Below are 14,672 nucleotides of genomic sequence, written 5' to 3'. Positions count from 1 at the left end.
ACCCATTTTCATAGTCATTTTATCCATCCAAAAATTTCATCAAAATAAGCACTCAATCACCACGAAACTCACCTAGGGATGACAATGGGGCAGTGCGCAGCGGGGCGGGGCGGAGCGGGGAGGATTGAGTTTAACCCGTAAAATTTTTAATCCGTTCCGCCCCATCCGGCATAACAACTTTTTTTCATTTTCAAATCCGCATTATCCGCCCTGCATAGACCTGCCCTGCATGAATCTGCCCGCATAATTTTTTCAATATTTTCTTTTTCTAGTTAAGTTTGATACTAAAAATAAAATTCATAAAAATATATTCATTTTTTCATTAAGTTGTATTAATTTAGTAGGATAATGACTTCAATTTTTTTTAGAGGTCAATTAGCGAACATGTAAGAAATTCTATTATTTTTTATTGAACTGTTTTCATTTAATATCTTGAATATTTTAGTAGCTTTTAAGCAGTTATCTTAATAAATAATGTTCTATCACTCTTATTAATATAAAACGTTAAAATTAAATTTGAACCCATATAAAATCGCATATACCCCCAATCCGCCCTGTCATATTAGTTTTTAAAAAATTCACTTCAACCCGCTCCACATCCCACCCACTCACACAACCTTAAATTCACCGCGCCCCATTGTCATCCCTAAACTCACCCATAGTGTGGGGTCATATTTTCTCCACTTAAAAATTTCTTGCAATCATGAAATGATTTTTTTGATCTGTGAAGTGTGAACTGATCCATTTATTTTTCATGTCCTTTCTTATGGAATTAATTTGTATCATACGGATAATTTAATACAGATTTTAATTCACCGGAAATTAATTTATATTTTTTCATTGTATGCAAAATTAAGATGATTTAGACATATTTTAATAAAAGGTAAAAATGAAATTAAAAATGTGATATCTTTATTGGAGTTGTTTGTTTGTATCAGTATATCTATTTCAAAGTTGAATTCAAGAGCTTCTGCGGTTAGAAGTTGATTTTATAGAAGTACTACAGGTTGAGAAGATGATTATGAAAATGAGTTTGATTCAAATTTGGTCAATGTAGAAAATGGGTGAGTTTCATAAAGAAATTGTAATATTTAAAATTGGGGGTGAGTTATTTAATTTTTAAGCTGACATGTGTTAGTTTGTTAAAAAAAATTAGGAATATATTTGAACTAAAATTATAAAAAGGGATGTATTTAAACTATTTTCAATAGTGTCACTAATGGTTTAAATGTTTAAGAATATAGTCGACCTTCTTTTTCATTTAATTCATCTTTGATTACACTTCATAAAATTTATTCTCAAACAATTTTTATTGAATAGATTCATAATATTTCATTTAATTAGACGGATTAAAAACTAAATTGAGTATAAAATTATGTACTTCTTAATTTTGTTTTGGTATCGGAATTATTGAATGAAATGCTCATATTCTTTTTTGAGGTTGAAAAAAAACAATAGTCATATTGAAGGGGTTAGATCTCACATTTGAAAATATGAGGGGATCAAAGTAAAACATTTACCCGTCAAAATGAACTATCTTCTAATAAGGTAAGTCAAGAGATCACCGATCTCGAAACTCAGCACTCTTTCACACACTGACTGAATATAGCCGTTGCCGGAGCCGAAATTCTAGAAAATTCTCAGTTACTCCGTCAACGTTAACTACACGCCGGAGTCCGGCGAAGCAAACTGGCGTTCAGTGCGAAGTGAGCAATGGCGGAGCTACGCCACTCAAGCTCGATCGGAAACCGAGTTACAGCGTCACCTAGGAAGCGAGACGACGTCACCGCTTCCTCATCTCCTTTGGTTCCTGACAGTGCTCCTAACGTTGATGATGACGATGATGATTATCGTGGCCGGTATCGTCGAGATCGGTTTCGTTCATTCTGCTCTTCGCATCTTCAACCTCTTTCCCCTTTCTTCTTCCCTGATGAATCGAGGTCTCACTGTTAGCACCCCTTTAGTCTACCAACGGTTTACACATGGGAGATTTAAGGAAATTAGAAAATAGATTACTTTAGCTTATAAGTTATTTTACTACAGCTTTTAGGTATTTATGTTTTTATTTTCTGTGTAGCAGTTATTGCAGTAAGGAGGTTACTCCTCCACTTTCTCATTCAGTTGTAGTAGGCAGTAGGCAGTTACTTTCTTTGTTTCAGTGTTGTATTTAATGTATTTGAATTCAATGAAATGTCAGGCAGAAAATTACCAAGTCTTTGAGTACTTCAAACTCAAGAGATTGCAGGTTCTCTCTTAACGAACCAGCATCATAGGTCGTAGGAAGAAAACATTTGATTTCACACTACAACGCCCCATAACCAGATCCATAACAGGGGACCATAACAACTTGGTATCAGAGACAAATGTTATGGGAGATCAAATTCAACATCAACTGACACAATTGGTGAACTTATTTCAAGAAGAACGTGCAGCCAATATAGCGAGACAGGAAGCAATGACTGCTCGCTTAGATGCACTCACAAAGGATCTAGCGAATTCGAAGGTTGATTCTGAATCAACTGATCATACCAGTCAGAATCGGGGCTGGAAGGGTAAAAGTGGAGTGGCAGAAGGGTCAAAATCAGATGCAGGAGGAAGTTCCTTCATTCCTAGGTATACAAAGTTGGATTTTCCACGGTTTACTGGCCAAGGGGACCCTTTGGGATGGTTGAACAGATGTGATCACTTTTTTCGACATCAACAGACTCCAGATGAAGAAAAAGTCAGTCTTGCTTCTTTTCATTTAGAGGGGAATGCACAACTTTGGTTTCTTCAACTAGAGACAGATCTGCCTGAACCATCTTGGGATGAGTTCAAACGTTATTGTAACCTTCGTTTTGGACCACCAATCAGAAGTCAGAAGTTAGGAGAATTGGCTAAGTTGCGCCAGATTGGGTCCGTGGCAGATTACCAAGAAAAGTTTGAGCAGTTAGTTTCCCGGGCTGGTACACTCACACAATCGCAAAAGATAGAACTTTATATTAGTGGTCTTGTGGATTTTATAGCAATTGAGGTTGAGTTGCATAATCCTCTAGATTTGGCTACGGCGATGAGTTTATCCCGGCTTTATGAACGCAAGGGACAACCTTTTCGTTCGCAACTGTTAGATGGTCGCAGATCCAAAACATCAGATTTCTCACCTCCACAGCGCACCAGATTTGTAAGGAAATTGACTAGATCTGAGATGGATGAAAGGAGACTTAAGGGTCTCTGCTTCAACTGTGATGAAGTCTTCACTCGGGGCCATCAGTGCATGAAATTATTTTGGATTGATTCCATAGACGAAGAGGAAGAATCTCTGGAACAGGAGACAAATCCTAATATAGATCAACCTGAAATTTCTTTGCAAGCCATCATTGGTGTCACAGCTCCACAAAATATGCGGTTACAAGGCCAACTGGCAGGGAATCCAGTGGTGTCATTAGTCGATTCAGGAAGTACTCATAGCTTTGTGAACTCTAAAATTGTGTCACAATTCAATCTTCAAGTTGAGAGGCGAGAAGGGCTACGAGTAGTGGTGGCAAATGGAGAACGGGTCAGAAGTCCGGGACAATGCGAAGGAGTTTCAATATGGTTTGGTAATTATGCTTTCCATATTGATTTATATGTCCTCAATCTAAGTGGATTTGATGTGGTTCTAGGTGTGAATTGGCTTAAAACTTTAGGACCCATACTGTGGGACTTTACAGATATGTGGATGTCATTCTTCAAAAATGGAAAACAAGTGGAGTTACAAGGTGTTAAGTCTCCTGATCCAACTCAAGGAGCAACAACTCATGTTATGCTGGCTGACAAAGATAATCAGGAAGACCTGCAAATCATTTTGAAAGATTTTGCTTGCCTCTTTCATGAACCAGTAGGGCTCCCTGCTAAACGTGATTGTGACCACAAAATTGTTCTGGAACCAGGAACAAAACCTGTTGTAGTTCGACCATATAGATATCCACATAATCAAAAGGATGAAATTGAAAGACAATGTTCAGAGATGTTGAAGCAGGGAATAATTCGGCCAAGTCAGTCTCCATTCTCTTCCCCGGTGCTTCTTGTTCCTAAATCTGATGGTTCTTGGCGTATGTGCATTGATTATCGTGAGTTGAATGCAAAAACAATCAAAGATAAATTTCCTATTCCAGTAATTGAAGAATTGTTGGAGGAATTGTTTGGGGCTAAATATTTCTCTAAATTAGACTTACGCCAAGGTTATTATCAAATTCGGATGAAAGAGGATGATGTGGAGAAAACTGGTTTTCGTACTCACCATGGGCATTTTGAGTTTTTGGTTATGCCCTTTGGCTTAACCAACGCTCCATCTACCTTTCAATCATTAATGAATGAGGTATTTCAGCTTCACTTGAGAAAATTTATTTTGGTGTTTTTTGATGATATTCTTGTGTATAGTCGCACTTGGGTCGAACATATGTATCATCTGCGACTTGTTTTCAAGTTACTCTCCGATCATCATCTTTTTCTGAAGCGATCAAAGTGTTCATTTGCCCAAACTGAAATTGCTTATTTGGGCCACCTCATCACTGCTGATGGAGTTTCTGCAGATTCCAGCAAAATTTCAGCCATGACTGAATGGTCCAAACCTACAACTCTTAAGGGGTTGCGAGGTTTCCTAGGCCTCACAGGATATTATCGTAAGTTTGTGGAAAATTATGGATCCATAGCTGAACCATTAACAGCCATGCTCCGCAAGAATTCATTTATATGGACAGATCAATCAACACAAGCTTTCGAAAAACTCAAGGTTGCTATGACAACTACACCTGTATTAGCACTTCCAGATTTTTCTCAACCTTTTGTTATTGAATGTGATGCTTCAGATCTGGGTATTGGGGCTGTTTTATTGCAGAATAAACAACCCATTGCCTTTTTTAGCAGAGTATTGGCAAGGAGACACCAGCCACTGCCCGCTTATGAAAAAGAATTGATAGGTCTAGTGAAAGCTATTCGGCATTGGCGTTCTTATTTATGGGGGCAACACTTCATAGTTCGTACTGATCATTACAGTTTGAAGTTTTTATTGGAACAAAAGGCACTAACTCCTCCACAACAACATTGGTTGGCCAAGATTCTGGGTTACTCATTTTCAGTTGAATACAAGGCTGGTCGTTTAAACACTGTCGCTGATGCCTTATCCCGTCGAGATAATGATAAAGCTATGCTTCTTGCCATTTCCATGCCTCAATTAAGCCTTTTTGATGACATCAGAAATGAACAACAAAACTCTCCTGATGTCCAGCAGTTAATATCTGTTGTCCATGATGGTACTGCATCAGATCAGTTGAGCGTAAAAAATGGGTTGCTTCTGTATAAACACCGAACATTCTTGGCATCAAACTCTCCTTCCATTCAGACGGTCATGACTGCCTTGCATAACCAGGGACATGAGGGGTACCAAAAATCACTTTTTAGGATTACAAGGGATTTCCATTGGACAGGTATGAAGCGTCATATTCGCGACTTTGTTCGTGCTTGTGGTGTTTGCCAGCGACATAAAACAGAAACTTTGCAACCTGCTGGTCTTCTTCAGCCTTTATCTATTCCGGAGCAAATATGGTCAGATATTTCATTGGATTTTGTGGAAGGCTTACCTACTTCACGTGGGAAAAATGTAATCTTAGTAGTGGTAGATCGTTTCTCTAAATATTGCCACTTATTGTCAACTGCTCATCCATACTCTGCAGTAAGTATTGCCCGACTCTTCTTTGACAATATTTTCAAATTACATGGCTTACCGGTAAGCATGGTTAGTGATCGGGATGTAACTTTCACAAGTGCTTTTTGGAGAGAACTCTTCCGCCTGAGTGGTACCAAGTTGTGTTTTAGTTCAGCATATCACCCTCAATCTGATGGCCAAACTGAAGTTGTCAACCGGACTGTGGAGATGTACTTGAGGTGCTTTACCAGTGCACATCCTACCAAATGGATGGACTGGTTGTCCTGGGCAGAATATTCATACAACACCAGTTTTCATTCTTCCTTAAAAACGACACCCTTTGAAGTGGTGTATGGGCGTCCTCCGCCACGTCTTTTGCCTTATTCCCCTGGAATTTCCAAACTAGATGCAGTGGATATAGCGTTACGTACTCGGGATCAAATTCTGCAGTCCTTAAGACAGAATTTATTGCATGCTCAACAGAGAATGAAGGCTACTTTTGATTCCAAACATCGACATGTTGAGGTTCAGGTGGGGGATAGAGTTCTGTTGAAGCTACAACCATATAAACAGCTTTCTGTGGGTGCTCGTCATCACCAGAAATTGTTGCCCAAGTTTTATGGTCCTTACAAAATTGAGCATCGTATTGGGCCTGTGGCTTATAAATTAGAGTTTCCACCTGGTATAAAACTTCATCCGGTTTTTCATGTCTCTAAATTGAAGCTTTTTCATGAAGGAGACTTTCCAGAAGCTGCTACTCTTCCTTCAAGTTTGCCAGAAGCTCCCTCACCCCATCCTATAACTGTGCTTGAACATTGAGTTGTTCGTAATGTACCTGAAGTCTTGATACATTGGCAGCATACTTCTCCAGCTGAGGCATCCTGGGAAACTGTTTCTTCTATGCAGCAACGCATTCCACACTTCCCGCTTGAGGACAAGCGTGATTTGAAAGGGTGGAGTAATGTTAGCACCCCTTTAGTCTACCAACGGTTTACACATGGGAGATTTAAGGAAATTAGAAAATAGATTACTTTAGCTTATAAGTTATTTTACTACAGCTTTTAGGTATTTATATTTTTATTTTCTGTGTAGCAGTTATTGCAGTAAGGAGGTTACTCCTCCACTTTCTCATTCAGTTGTAGTAGGCAGTAGGCAGTTACTTTCTTTGTTTCAGTGTTGTATTTAATGTATTTGAATTCAATGAAATGTCAGGCAGAAAATTACCAAGTCTTTGAGTACTTCAAACTCAAGAGATTGCAGGTTCTCTCTTAACGAACCAGCATCATAGGTCGTAGGAAGAAAACATTTGATTTCACACTACAACGCCCCATAACCAGATCCATAACAGGGGACCATAACACTCACCCTCACAAGTTCAAGATCTTGCTATTTCTGCTTGTTGTTCTCCTACTTTCACTAGTCGTCCTGATTTCCTCCGTCGTACATCGTTTGGTAAGCCTTCATTTTATTGATCTCAAAACACACACATACACATTTGTATGTATCACATCTCAATTTGCTCACTGGAAGCTCTTTTTTTCTTTTTTCTAGTTTGGATATTTCTAGTTTATCAAAAGATTTTGCGGTTCTAATTAGTTTGAAGCTGGTATCAACTAGTTGAGATTATTAAGCCTTAGATGTTTCTGTTATGCTCTCTTAGTCCGGGTAGGAAAAAGTGTGGGATTTGGGGAAAGTGTATTTTAAGTGAACATGTGATTTGCCTCGAATGACAAAATTATTTGTCAATGCTGGAATGAATGAATCTGATAGGTCAATTTGAAGCAACTAGAAATAATTTAGGAAGTGCTTTTGATAACTTTTGGTCAAGTCAGGACCTTGACTTCCAGATAATGTTTACTAGAGAAGATGTGCATCAACTAGAGATAAATACAAGAAGTCCTTTTGATGATTATTGATCAAGTTAAGATTTTAAATCCGTAATATGTTTACTAGAATAGAAATGTATGTCTTTCAGCTGCTAGTGTAATTAAGTAATGCCATGTAATTTGGTAAATGCAAGCCAATCCTTTAGAGTTGTTCTTATATGAATACTAACATGTCATATAGCTTAGGTTTGCTTTTAACATATCTCTGATATCAATCAAATTGTGGGCCGTGTAAGCATCTTTATTCCTCGACTTTCTTCATATAAATGATTTCGTTTGTGGCTGTTATTGTTTTGTGTGCTACATTTTCTTTTTGATTTGGTTTAACAAACTATTATTGAAAGAATGTTTGATTATTTCCCTAGCTGATGTTCTTTGACTCAATTTCAGTGATTAAAACACTGTTTACGCTTTTTTCTCTGTAGAATGCTCCATATTTGTGCAAAAAGGATGGTATAACTCTTCAGTGTCCACCAGTATGTTCTTGAAAAACTACTCTTTTGTCTTCTACTGCATCATATTACATGATCACTATCATCATTGTAGTCAAACGTCCAATCTGTCTAATTTTATTAGGTGAAAGAACCTTCTTCCTTGTGGGAGAATCCTTATTCATCAACAACCTCATGGAAGCCTTGTGCGGAGCGACGTGAGGGACTGAAATCAGGTATTCTTATGCTCCTTGAAATTATATCTATTCATTTGTCTTGTCATGCCTTCTGGTGGGGCAATTTGGTTCATATACTCCTTCAAGTTTATGAGTTTAGAGAATTTACCTCATCCTCTACCCTCTTCCTCAAGGTAACCGTGCAAAGAGAAACGAGAAAAATATATTTCAGTATTACATTTCAGCCGGATGCCTTCGATCAATCCTATGTTTTTCTTTTTTCCCCACGATAGTGATATGCTTAGCTACTTCTTTTCTCGGCTAATGGAAAAAATGCTTCTGCTTGGCGCCATCCATCTCCAAATAGTAAATGCGCTGCTGAGCTCAGACTGTGGCACTTAGGTGCTAGGGGCATTGCTTTCGGTGCAATCCATATCTCTTCCCCCTGCTTTGCCTGCCTGCTGCTCTGCTCCCCCTTCGAATGGATTGCATCCGTTGCCCCTCTAATGGAAGCAAAAATGACTTTTATAGATGCAAATATAAAACAATGTATTAGATGAACCATGTGACGTATCGAAGCCTGACATTTAAGTGAGTGCAGGGTAGAGTGGCAGGCATTCTTGGTGTTTGAACACAAATGTCATCTTCTTACTGAAATGATAAAAGAACAAGGCAGGCAGGCAACCTTAACAACTTTGTTCAGAAATATTAAGTTGTATCATCCTATGCAATTGAAGAATGTTGTTGTTAGTAGTTGAATTTAAGTTACAAATTTATCTTTGTTGTTGATAATTTGATTTATTAGGTCAATTGGATTAGACTCTTGAACGAGTGTTCTTCTAATGCTCATGGAGTGAATTAGGAACTTATCAAACTGTAAGAGTAGAAATAAGTAAAAGATCCTCCAATATTCAGGGATTTGATAGAGAGCTAAGTGTTAAAATATTGGTTGGTATAATTGTGAGTGATATGTGCATAGGTCAAGCATTCCTCTTTTGGTTGGTAAGTGAGGTTTCAACTATGAGTGTTTACTTCCTGTTGAAAAGAGAGGGACTTATAATATTGCTTTGATAGATCCTTCCTCTTAAAACTCACATGGACTCGAATGCTCATAATGCAATATCCCTCTCTGCAAAGGAGAAAAGTGGAGGGGCAGGCTCATTATCACCAAGTTTCGTACCATGCAGCTACTAGCATTTGGAGATTTCTCGGTTATCAAAAGAAATGTATCCCTCCCTCCAATGTTGGATCTCAAATTCCTTAGTTACAACAATTTTTTTGCCTTCAAACAAGAGTTACTCCTCTGTCCCCTTCTTTCCATGGTAATTAATGGTCTAATATCTTAAAATTTCTATCCAATGGTCTCCTTATGTCATGCCCTTATCAGCATTAGCTTTTTCACAAACCATTCTGTGCTCAAATCTGAATATTAGTGGTTGCACAAAATGCAGAATCCTTCTTGTTTTAGTGCAGTCAGAGGTGAGCTTTTCATTTTCCCTTTCACATTGATGATACGGGAAATTCTCTAGCATCACTTTCTGGAAGGTATTCTAGCACTGCTCTTGCAAATTTGTTATATTGTTTCAACCATATCAGAGCTTCCTGTTGTTCTGGTATTCGGGTTTTTGATCCCCTTTGAGGAGCACAAGTGCAATAGTTGTGCATGAAAGCTTCTTTAGTCTATCTTTGTTCATTAATGTTCAGGAGCCTAGGTTGGGCAACATTCTACAGTCCCCTGTAACAACTAACAACTAACCCAGAAAGCCCAAATTTAAGAGACCATGTAATTTACTTGTGTTCTTGGCTAATTATCTGTTATAGCTATAATGATTATCTTTTAAGCATTTGTCGTCTATCGTTTTGATAAGTAAGCATTTAATATCTTTCTAAAGGTTTCCATTTTTATTTTTTTTGTATTTTGATTCCTCTTATTTATTTATGTAAATTTTTAAAATTTTGTAGTTATTTGTGTTTTTTCTTTGATATAAGTAATCTATCGACACTTTTTTACCGGCTTCTTGCAATGTTGTTCTTAGGTCTTTACATTCTGGAGCCTGGAAATGTTAGTTGTTTTCCCACCTAAACTTTTTTTTGTGAATTACAGCGATCTAGAATAGAGTAAATTAGAAGGTCACCCCTGATACAGAGCTGTGGAACTCTGCGAATAGGTTTTGGTATAGGTCATGTGTCATTGAGAAGTGGGAAAACCGAGCTGGTCTTCCCATTCATGAAACTTGTATCATTACTTAAGAAGTGGAGAAAATGGTGTAACAGGTTTCTGCCTGATACTCCCTTGTTTGCCAAAAGTTATTCATCAAACCTCTTTGGGTTAGATGTATCATTGACAGCTACAAACCTCTTGAGCTTGTTGGAATCTTCATCCAAATGGAATAGCTGATCTCTTAACCGTTTACTTCCTATTTTGCAAAATAGTGATATAGCTTGGTGCTTTGCAGATATTCCACCCGAGAACGCCACAAACGGTTATATATTCATACATGCTGAGGGTGGCTTAAACCAGCAAAGGATCGCTGTATGTTTCATGTCATATGCTATGCTTTTGTCTTCCATCTTTTTATATTTGTGTCTGTAACTTTTAGTTATTTCTTATTTTGCATGTCAGTTAATGAATGAAAACTATCTATTGTTTTTCCTTAATTGTCTGCATATCTATGAATTATGTTATGTGTTTTCAAAGGATAGTCATGCATTTCCTTGCAGATATGCAATGCTGTTGCAGTGGCCAAAATTGTGAATGCCACCCTTATTTTGCCAGTATTAAAGCAAGACCAGATATGGAAAGACCAAACGTAAGGGAAACTTGACTGAAGCAGCTGTTCTTTGCTCACGATGATGGATGTTAATTTTTAATGTTGCACTGTAATGAGATTTTAGTCAAACTGCATAGAAATTAAAATTGAGGTTTTTGGTTATTGGATCAGTTTCTTGTTGGAAAAAAAACATTCCAGATTAAATATCATTGTGTTGTGAGAGTTTTCCAAAAGGTTGGCAAGACTTTGATTATTCTTGATACGAGTTAACTGTGTTGACAGGAAATTGGAAGACATATTTGATGTAGATCATTTTATTACCTACCTGAAGGATGATGTGCGAATTGTTCGCGATATCCCAGAGTGGTTTACTGACAAAGCTGAGCTGTTCTCAAGCATAAGGTATGGTCCCCTAGCTTTTTTAGCATTTTACATTTGCATGCTAGTTTCATTTTCATGTAGCAGTTCGAAGTATAGTTTTCTTAAATAGTTTTAAGTATTATTCCCTGACAAGATTAATCAACATAGTGCTCTACAAATTCAAGTTAACATCATAAAAAAAACCCAGCTGCCCTTGTCGTCATGTAGTTGTAATGTTACATTGACTTAGGAGGAGTACTGAATATGGATTTGGATCTGATAGTGGTGTGTTCAGTTTCTAGCAATTTTGTGTTTTTGAAGGATCCTTTCCATATAAACACTTGTATTTTTTGAAAACTTGTTTGGGTTTAGCATTTGTATGTCAAGACTGAAGGAGGGGGTAAGTGAAGAGTAAGTGTAACAAGGTAAACGTCAACATTGATTTATTGGTAGTATGTATTGGGTGTGAGCTGAAGCGTGTGGCTCCGTAATATATATCCTTGGGAAAATGCCTTATCAATTTGTGTATATATATGCATATATATATATATATACACATACACACACACACACACCATCTCTCCATGAGAATTCAAATTGGTAATAACTCCCAGCACAAAATTCTCTGATCCCCATACCACCACAGCTACAGGATTTGTGCAAGATTTCTAGAATTATCTCAGTTACACGGAAGTCTTAAGGGGTCGTTTGGTGTGATGGATAAAAATAAATAGTGATGAGATAAAAATATTTGTTTCTTGTTTGGTTGCCATGTTTGGGATAACTTATCCCACCATTTATACCATAGTGATGGGATAAGTTATCCCATATACATGGTGGGATAAGTTATCCCAGGATAGCTAATCCCAAGTTATCCTGGGATAACTTGTTCCCAACCAAACGACCCCTAAGAGATAGTGATGAGGATAATAACAAAAATGGACTTGGTATTCTCGTAAATAGACCTTATTGACACCATAAATCGCACAAGAGCTCTAGAGTTGCCTCACAACTTTGGGGTTCCATGCTCCTAATTTGGTATTGATTGGACACACTTGAAGACAGTATAGGGCGTTGGCAAGTTGGTGAGTAGCCTTTTTTGATTGAGTTAAAATCAACTTGGACAAGTAGTCCACTATTTCTTTTTCTGATTATATTGAATGTGAAAAATAAAAATAGGTCGATATTTCAAGGTACTCAGAAAAGCAAAAGGAAATAAAAGAGCTACTGCTTGTCTCATGTATACTTTCAATGTAAAGATACAACGATGTTTGAATAGATGGTTGGTTGGGCTTGACAGGAGATTGTAAATAGCCAGCATAAATACAATAATGAAGTGATTTATGAATAAATTAAATCTCACAAGAACTCCAATTAAGGGGTAGTTGCTGAACGTGAGCACATAGTTACTATTTCCATTTACAACAGTGTGTTACGTTTTGCATTTGTGTTTCTAAAGCTTGTACTATATGCTTGCCAGGTGTACAGTCAAGAACATTCCCAAGTACGCTTCAGCATAGTTCTACATAGATAATGTTTTGCCACGGGTCAAGGAGAAGAAGATAATGTCACTAAAACCTTTTGTCGATCGACTTGGGTAACTAGATTTTCATGCTCCTTTAAGTGGCTTGATTTTTTAAACTGGCATTGACCTGATAGACTACCCACATATATGATAATGTTCCTCCAGAGATAAACAAGCTGAGGTGCAGGGTCAACTATCATGCTCTGAAGTTTCTTCCCGAGATTGAGCAGATGGCCGATCAACTTGTTTCAAGGATGAGAAACCGCACTGGTAGTTCAAATCCTTTCATGTGAGTTATTATGCTTGTAACTGCTGTTAAACATGCTGTTTCGCTTCTTCTGATCTATGATGTAACTTAAAATATTTTGTCAAAAACTAGGGCTCTTCATTTGAGATTTGAGAAAGGAATGGCGGGTCTGTCATTCTGTGATTTTGTTGGAACAAGGTCAGAGAAAGATCTCATGGCTGCATACAGAAAGAAAGAATGGCCTCGGCGGTTTAAGGTTATCTAGATTATGATCACTATTCATATAAAGCCAACAGCGACCATTTCGTTTTTGATGTATTTATCTGGTTTTTGCTGTTTGTTTCGCTGGCGGGATGGTTCCCATTTATGGGCATTGGCGCTGCAAAAGCGTAAGGAAGGACGATGCCCTCTTGAGCCTGGTGAAGTGGCCGTGCTGCTTCGGGCCATGGGTTATCCTAAAGAAACTCAAATATATGTTGCTTCTGGACATGTTCCCAAATCTGGTAAGCTACTTGCCCAAACTTCTGATCAAGGGGAAGGGACCTTTATCTATATTTTGTTCAGGTTCTATTTTCTTGTAGCTGATCTTATTGCCTACTACTCTGGTCATCTTTAAAAGAAACATGAGGGGAATGATTTTGTGTAAGAGACCCTTGAAAAATTCTGGAATTTTTTCACTGGTGTCATTTTGTTTTCTTCAGTATCAATATCCTGTAGATATGTTTTACCCAGCATACTTTAATATACCTACTGAAATGTTTGTGTTTTTTATTCTTCATTAATATTATATTTTTGGATATGTAATAGGTTACAAAAGAGGAACTAGCTACAAAACCAGAATTGGATGGCTTCAGAAAGCATGTGACAAGCTTGGCAGCCCTAAACTTCCTAGTCTGTTTGAAGTCTGATGTATTTGTGATGACACACGGAGGAAACTTCGCCAAACTGATAATAGGACATCGTAGGTACATGGGTCATCGTCTAAAATCCATTAAGCCGGACAAGGGTCTGATGTCCAAATCCCTAGGAGATCCATATATGAGGTGGGCTTCCTTTGTGGAAGACGTCATAACCCATCAGACTAGAACTGGTTTACCTGAAGAAACGTTTCCAAATTATGATCTTTGGGAGAATCCTTTAACAAATTGCATGTGTAAAGCCTGAATTGACAAATCTTTATTGTGAAGATAAGCCCTTTTAAGTAGTGCATCTTTCTAGAGTTGTGCACAGGGAATCGCGAAACTTTCGCTGTTAACAGAGCCAGAATTACAAGGCAATTTACACATGGGGATCTCAAAATGGATAGAATGTTGTAGTCCCTGAAGAGTATTAACACAAGAGTTCAGCAACTGGCTATTAGGAGTGGGCTCTCTCTAGCTGCGGCCCTGTATTGCCACATCTGTGTTTATGATCTACTTACGTTGGGCGCGGACACCAATACAGTTTTGTATTCTGGAATATCAATTTATCCTCAATTGTTTCATGATATAATGTATATTATTTGCAGTAATAGAAAAAAGCTTCTTTCATTTCATTTGAACACAGATCATATCTCATGGGCGATTTGGTGCATCACAAGATACACAAATGTCTTCAAGTCAACTGCTTCATGTT

The 14,672-nt window shown here is 37.7% G+C and overlaps 1 pseudogene; it reads left to right on the top strand.

The window, feature by feature from the left end:
• The first annotated feature begins 1,582 nt into the window (after window positions 1-1,582).
• LOC125832021 (protein PECTIC ARABINOGALACTAN SYNTHESIS-RELATED-like) lies at window positions 1,583-14,630 on the top strand (annotated as a pseudogene).
• The last annotated feature ends 42 nt before the right edge of the window (window positions 14,631-14,672 follow it).

This window comes from Solanum verrucosum, unplaced genomic scaffold (genome assembly GCF_900185275.1).
Source record: "Solanum verrucosum unplaced genomic scaffold, falcon-dt-bn FXZP01000042.1, whole genome shotgun sequence".
Taxonomy (NCBI): domain Eukaryota; kingdom Viridiplantae; phylum Streptophyta; class Magnoliopsida; order Solanales; family Solanaceae; genus Solanum; species Solanum verrucosum.
The sequence above is the reverse complement of the archived record's forward strand: the minus strand, read 5'-3'. Positions and strand labels throughout refer to the sequence as shown.